At 44.2% G+C, this 7,621-nt stretch overlaps 1 long non-coding RNA gene across 1 annotated transcript; it reads left to right on the forward strand.

Moving 5' to 3' along the window:
- The first annotated feature begins 1,019 nt into the window (after positions 1 to 1,019).
- LOC129437090 (uncharacterized) lies at positions 1,020 to 2,603 on the forward strand. Its single transcript, XR_012369272.1, has 3 exons — positions 1,020 to 1,217; positions 1,452 to 1,506; positions 1,579 to 2,603. It is a non-coding gene; the product is annotated as an uncharacterized lncRNA (long non-coding RNA).
- Positions 2,604 to 7,621: the final 5,018 nt, after the last annotated feature.

A 7,621-nucleotide genomic window follows, 5' to 3' on the forward strand; every position in this document is an offset into this window, starting at 1 on the left:
ATAAACCGTGGCGGGGAAAAACGTAAGCCATCAAAACAGGGCCGGCGTCATGGGGGGGCAAATGCGGGCCGTGCCCCCCAAAGAGGTTGTTGTGCCCCCCTAGACAGTTTTTTTATTAATTTATTATATATACATATATATCAAGAATAATTAAAATAAATTAAACATTATATGTTACATAACTTTTAATGTTATAAAATAAGGAAAATATAGTTGATATATGCTTTTTTAAATTAAAATAGACCAGTTTCTCTGATATGCGTTGTTTTAATTTAAGTAAGCTTAATGTGAAGTGTGGCTATACACCGTTAACATCATTGTGACGTGACTATGGTAATACTGATTAGTTTGTGATCTTCTGGACTCTATACGGGAAATGAGCTGACAGTCTGTATACGTTACCAGTTGTATGAGTGTGTGCTTGCACTGTATTTGATGTTTTTATGCCTTATTTTTGCAAGTTATTGTTTTTGATTGCGTGCCCCCCATTGGAAGCCACGTGCCCCCCTTTTAGTTATGGTCTGGCGCCGGCTCTACATCAAAATCTAAAATTTACTTGGGCAAAGGAAAAATGACGGATGTTGCTTCTCACACGACAGCATCAAGCTTCTGTCATGCTAACACATTGGCCCTCAGGGGATCTTATGAAAAACTTTCCATTATTTTACTAAATAATTTATTAAAGGACACCCCTAAAAACGGCACATTTTTGCTTATACCTACAAAGTGGCAATTTAAATATGCTATTAGAGTTCTCAACGGGCCTGAAAATTACAACCCGACCCGACCCGGCCCGTGGCTTTTAAAGCACGGACCCGATGTAACCCGTCACATCAACGTGAATTATCTGTCCGAACCCGACCCGCGGCCCGACGCCGCCGACCCCCCCCCTGCCTTTTTTTTCTCATACACGTAACGTTAGGCTATTATCATGACCAGCAGACGGAAATTCAAACCAAGCTTTAATGTTCTCGCCTTATAACAATACAAACAACTGAAAGTATAAAATTTAAATATATGTAACAAGGTAGCAAGAAAGAAGGGCGGGGGAATGTGAAAGCGATCTCTAATCCCAGTACAGATTGATAATAAGCCGCACTTATTTAAAGGACAGGCGAAGGCGCAGGGCAGCTGGGGTCCTGTTAGCATTTGCCTGTTGCTCAGCTTGTGGCCGTGTGGGATCGGGAGTCCCCGTGTATCTTTCTATGTATGAGACGGTAAGCGTTTATTACGGATACTGTTTAATTGCCCTTTTAGGTATGTGTGTTGGATGTATGCTTATCTGGTTTAAAAGTGCCCGGATAGGGGTTTTTGGTTACTTACCTTTGTGAATGTAAGTTCTGGTGTGGATGTAGCCATTAGTATTATGATAAAGCATAGGCATCTGTGAATGAATGCACCATATTGGATGAATTTGTACAAGTGGTGATAAGTATTTTATTGTGTTTTAGAATGTGATAGTTTGAAGCTCAGGACCATCGTGTATATGATTTTTGCTCTGCTAAGGTATGTTTTGTTTATTTCTTTTGTTTGTGTTATTGGGATGTTTTATGTATGAAAATGATTTATTTCATGTAGAATGTGGGTGTTTGATGTTCTGGACCGTCATGTGTCTGGTTGGTTTCGCCCTGTTAAGGTATGTTTATTTTTTAGTTTTGTTTATTTGAATGTGACTAGCACTCATGAAATTATCTATTTTGTTATAGGTTGTTGGATGATAGTGACTAGTCGCTGTTCTCTTTAGTTTTTTTTGTTATTTACTTTACTTATAAAACTGACTGCTCCCAGTTATGAATGTTTGTTAATTCCCTAGCCAGCTTGTGTTTTGTTTTCTTTTGAATCATTTAGGTTGAGTTATTTGGTTTGATTGCTGGCTAGGGGATTTTATTATTTTCTTTTTCTTCCTTTTTATAAGTGTATTTTTTGGGTTTTCCCCTGATACCCTTTGGTTATACCTCTCGGGTAGCTTCCCACCATTTTATGTGGGTAATCCGTGGCAGGGATATATAAGAGCCATAATGTATTTGTGCCTCATGGTGTGGTATATTGATTTGATTTGAGTGGGTATCACTAATGATTTATGGTGGCTTTATCTGGTTAAGGTTGCTGTGGTTTGAAGTGTGCAGTGTAATTACTCCTCCCTGTGGTAATCTTTACTATTCCTTGCCCGTTGATGTATACCCGCTGACGGTGGCTACTCCTGTGGGCTGTTTCCGGTCCGGGTGGATGACCCAATTTATTTTAATACTTTGTTAAATAAAGTATAATGTATTTTTCTACTATTTTATGCTTGCTGTAGTGACTTTTTTGTATGCATCTCCATTCAGCTCCATTAGGGGTGCTACATTTTGGCGTAGTCGGCAGGATTGATTATTTTGTGTTTTGGGGAGCAGTTCAGTTGTTCTTTTGTTGTTTTTTTCTGTTTTGAACCTAGAGAACAGCGGCTAGAAGGATCAGTCTCTTCTGCATCGTCGTCTGGTGGTCGCTTGGTGCGCTTTCAGAATGGATGACGAGTTGCAACGACTACGGGCCCAAGTGGAGCAGCTTACGTTGGAAAATCAAAGACTTTTGGGCCCAAGTCAAGGCGGGGATGCAGGGGAGGGACAAGCTAGTGGGGGGGAGGGACAAGCTAGTGGGGGGGAGGGACAAGCTAGTGGGGGGGAGGTTGCCTCCTCCCGTAGAGAACAAGCTGTGTATCTTCCCAGAGAACGTAAATGTCCCAAGTTTTCTGGATCTTCAGTCGCCGGGGCACTGTCTGTGGAAGAATGGATTGAGGAGGCTCAGAGTTGTATCAGGTCAAGGTACATGTCTGAATGGGATAAAGCTCTCTTTCTTTTTGATCACTTAGAAGGGGAGGCCCGTAATGAAATTAAATATCGGCCTCGGGGGGTAAGGGAAAATTCACAACAAATCTTTGATGTTTTAAAAGAAGTGTATGGATGTTCAAAATCATATGTTTATTGGCAGCAAAAGTTTTTTGATCGGAAGCAGAGGGATGGGGAGTCATTATATGAGTTTTCACATGCCCTTTTGGCTTTAATGGAAAGGGTGGAGCAGTGCAAGCCAGGTGCTATACCCAATACCGAGACTGTTGTGAGAGATCAATTTTGTGAAAATGTGCGTGACCATATGCTTCGCAGGGAGCTGAAAAAGCTGGTACGAAGTAGCGAGACTATGTCGCTCTTAGAGATACGACGGGAGGCCATTCAGTGGGTTGATGAAGGACAACCTAACAGAGATAAGCAGGTACGCCCTACCCCATATACTTATGAGACGCATGTTACACCTAGTTGTGAAGCCCTTTGTGTTCAGCCTCCTACAGAGCTGACAGAACTTAAGAATATAGTCCTGAAAGAACAAGCGCAGTTGGATTTGTTGGTGAAGCACCTGGCTCCTGCTGCTAATAAACCTTCTGGTCAGAATAACAGATTTAAACGTGCACCTGATGGTAGACCAATCTGTATTAAATGTAATCGACCTGGGCATATTGCTCGCTACTGTAATACTGTTCTTGATACTCTTGAGGGGGAACTAGTTCGAGAACCCTCTAGGTTGCCGGAAAACTTGTGACCCCCAGCGTATTGAGCCATACGCTGGGAGGGAAGGTAGAGGGCTCCTGTGCAGATTCTTCTGTTTACGATCGGTTAGTAGGACCATGTCCTGCTTTAAGTGTGAAGATGGATAATGTAAATGTCCCATGTCTATTGGACACCGGTTCTATGGTCACAACAGTGACCGAGAGTTTTTTCAATAAATATCTTTCTCATGTTAAAAAGCAGGATTGTGAGTGGCTTGGGTTAAAAGCTGCTAATGGACTTGATATCCCTTATATAGGTTATGTGGAATTAGATGTGAATGTTTTAAATCAGTGCATTCCAAGACGGGGTATCTTGATTGTAAAAGATCCTATAAATGCAACAGTACAAACTCGTAAGAGGATCACTCCAGGTATTTTGGGGATGAATGTTCTGAGAGAGTGTTATCAGAGTCTTTTTGATCAATATGGGGCTAGTTTATTCCGGACCCCACTAATACAATCGGCCACTCCAGGGGTTCGGCGTGCACTTCGGCAGTGCGAGAAAACTGAGGCGGTTCTTAATTCAACAACTGCATTTAAGGTAAAAGTTTTAGGAGATCATCCTGTTTGTATTGCTGCTGGAACTCTTTCTATGGTACCTGTGACATGCCCCCAGCTCCCCTTAGTAGAATTTTTGTTAGAGCCTTTGGGCCCAGAGGAGGGTACACTCCCTGAGGGGTTACTTGTTTCTCCAGCCCTTCTACAAGCAGAGTATGGTACATTATATGCTCCTATTACTAATGTTAGTTCTTTGGATGTTTGGCTTTTTCCACGGAGAGTAGTCGGTACAGTACAGGTGGCTTCAGTGGAGGTAGAGGCCCCAGACTCTCTGGCCTTTTTGGTTAATCAGACTACCTCAGAACGTGTGGCTTTTATAGCCACTCAACAGGTTTCGATAGACAACACTGTAGAAAGCTTGGAGTTACCTTCATTTGAAGGGTTAACCGAAGAACAAGTTATGCAAGCAAAGGCTCTGCTTCTTAAGTACTCTCATTTGTTTTCTAAAGAAGAGGGAGACATAGGGTGTACTGAGCTGATTGTCCATGAGATTCCATTACAGGATGATATTCCTGTTCGCCAGCCTTACCGTCGCCTTCCTCCATCACAGTATGAGTTAGTAAAAAAACACATTAAACAGCTGTTGGATAGTCAAATTGTTAGGGAAAGTAGTAGTCCTTACTCTTCCCCTATTGTTGTTGTGACTAAGAAAGATGGAAGTATACGGTTGTGTGTTGACTACAGGCAACTAAATGCAAAAACACGTAAGGATGCCTACCCACTTCCTAGAATTGAGGAGTCACTGGACGCATTGTCAGGTGCAAAGTGGTTTTCCAATCTCGACTTAGCCAGTGGCTATAATCAGGTGCCGGTCGCGGAGAAAGATAGGTTCAAAACAGCCTTTTGTACACCTTTTGGCCTATTTGAATTTAACCGTATGCCATTTGGTCTCTGTAATGCGCCCGGTACATTTCAGCGCTTGATGGAGCGCATGTTTGGTGACCAGCGGTACCATTCAGTGTTGCTTTATCTTGACGACGTGGTTGTGTTTTCCTCTTCTATTAGTCAGCATCTGGTTCGATTGGAGGAGGTGTTTTCCCGACTTGAACGACAAGGGTTGAAAATCAAGTTGTCTAAGTGTAATTTTTTTCAGGAACAGGTTAAGTACCTGGGGCACGTGGTGTCTGCTCAGGGAGTGGCAACCGATCCCGATAAGGTAAGGGTGGTACGGGAGTGGAGACGCCCTACGCATTTGGCAGAATTACGATCGTTTCTCGGGTTTGCCAGTTATTACCGTCGCTTTGTTAAGGGCTTTGCTTCTTTAGCTGCGCCACTGCATCAGCTGGTAAACCGGATGAGTGGGTCTAAACGGAAGGGTAAAACCCCAAAGCTACCACTAGTGTCAGAGTGGAATGAGGTGTGCGAGAATGCCTTTGAATCCCTGAAACAGTGTTTGATTACAGCCCCAGTCCTGGCCTATGCTGACTTCACTAGGCCTTTTGTGTTGGAGGTTGATGCCAGCTATGGAGGGCTGGGAGCTGTACTTTCTCAGGAGCATAATGGAAAACTCAGGCCTATTTCGTATGCCAGTCGGGGTCTGAGGCCCACCGAAAGAAACATGGATAACTATAGCTCCATGAAGCTCGAACTTTTGGCAGTGAAATGGTCAGTAACTGAAAAGTTTCGAGAATACTTATTAGGAAGTAATTTTACGATCTTTACTGATAACAATCCGCTAAGTTATTTGCAGACTGCAAAATTGGGTGCAGTGGAACAGAGGTGGGCTTCTCAATTGGCCTCATTTAATTTCACCATAAAATATCGCCCAGGTCGTAGTAATGGCAATGCAGATGCCCTGTCGAGGCAATATTTAGAGAGGTTTGCGTCTGGGACTGACATTCCGCCGGTTTTGGCGGGGTCTCAGTCTGGAGAGGCATTGCGAGAGGTGGAGTGTGGGGAAGTGGTTGCCCTGGCTGGGCGGACGGTTGGGGACATTTCCTTACTTCAGGAGATGGACCCAGTGGTTGGTCCAGTGTTAAAGTGTTTTCGTTCTGGATGTCAGCCTGGACCCGAAGAGCGAAATGTGATGTCGGTAGGGAGTAGGGAGTTGTTACGACATTGGGATCGGTTAGTGGAGAAAGGAGGGGCATTACATCGTGTAATACGAATGCCAGGAGAGTGTAAAGAGACCTTCCAGGTTGTGCTTCCCCAGTGTTTGCAGGATGAGGTACTTCAAAGCGTGCATGATGGCCATGGCCATCAAGGCATTGATCGTACCTTTCAGTTGGTTCGTAGTCGGTGCTTTTGGCCAGGCATGACGAAGAGAGTAGAGCAGTGGTGTCAACAATGTGAAAGATGCATTTTAAGTAAGGCAGTGCAACCAAAGATTCGGTCATTTCAGGGTACACTTCAGGCCTCTCGCCCCCATGAGGTTTTGGCAATTGATTTCACTGTCTTGGAGCCAGCAAGTGATGGTCGAGAAAATATACTGGTTCTTACAGATGTTTTTTCCAAGTATACTCAAGCTATTGCGACTAGAGATCAGAGAGCTAGTACTGTCGCTCAGATATTGGTGCAGCAGTGGTTTCATCGTTTTGGACCACCAAGTCGAATCCATTCCGATCAAGGGAGGAATTTTGAGAGCATGGTGATTCAGCAGTTGTGTAAAATTTATGGTGTCCAAAAGAGCAGGACCACTCCTTACCACCCTCAGGGAAACGGGCAGTGCGAAAGATTTAATCGCACCCTCCATGATCTGTTGCGGACGCTGCCCCCAGAACAAAAGAGGCACTGGCCCCGTCATCTTTCGCAGGTTGTTTATGCTTATAATACCACTGCCCATCATGTTACCGGTATGACTCCCTATTATCTGATGTTTGGATGTGACCCTAGGCTCCCAGTAGATTTTCTGTTGGGAAGGGGTGTTACAGATGATACTTTGGGTATCACTGAGGACTGGGTGCAGGGTCATCAGGAGAGTTTAGGGGTAGCACATACTCACGTAAGGCAGCAATTGCAAGAGAAAGCAGAGAAGCGGAATAAACCACACAATGAGAAAGTAAATGATAAGGGGTTAGAAGAGGGACAGCTTGTGTACCTGAGGAATCATGCTAGGGGAAGGAGTAAAATTCAGGATTTTTGGGACCCATGTGTTTACAGGGTGGTCAGAGGTCCTTGTGGACAGGGGGCTGTATATTCTGTTAGACCGGTATCAGGAGATGGCCCAGTTAGGACAGTGCATCGGTCAGAGTTGAGGAGCGCTATACGAGAATCAAGTATGGATACATCGGACTTGCCAATCGAACCAGATGCTGCTGATTTAGCTTCGAGTTCATCAACAGATGAGGATGAGATGTCCAGGGAGCCTCTTGTGGTGTTGTTGGAAGATCAAGTAGAGTATGTGGATCACCAAGATGAACCAGGGACTAACATTGATCCCGTAGGTGCTAGGGAAGAGGTAGAGCAGCCACAAAGTCCGGCTCCCTTACGGCGGTCAGTTAGGACTTCTGCCGGTTGTCATTCTAATCCCTACAGGTTGCCACGTTC

Source organism: Misgurnus anguillicaudatus, chromosome 4 (genome assembly GCF_027580225.2).
Source record: "Misgurnus anguillicaudatus chromosome 4, ASM2758022v2, whole genome shotgun sequence".
Classification (NCBI taxonomy): Eukaryota; Metazoa; Chordata; class Actinopteri; order Cypriniformes; family Cobitidae; genus Misgurnus; species Misgurnus anguillicaudatus.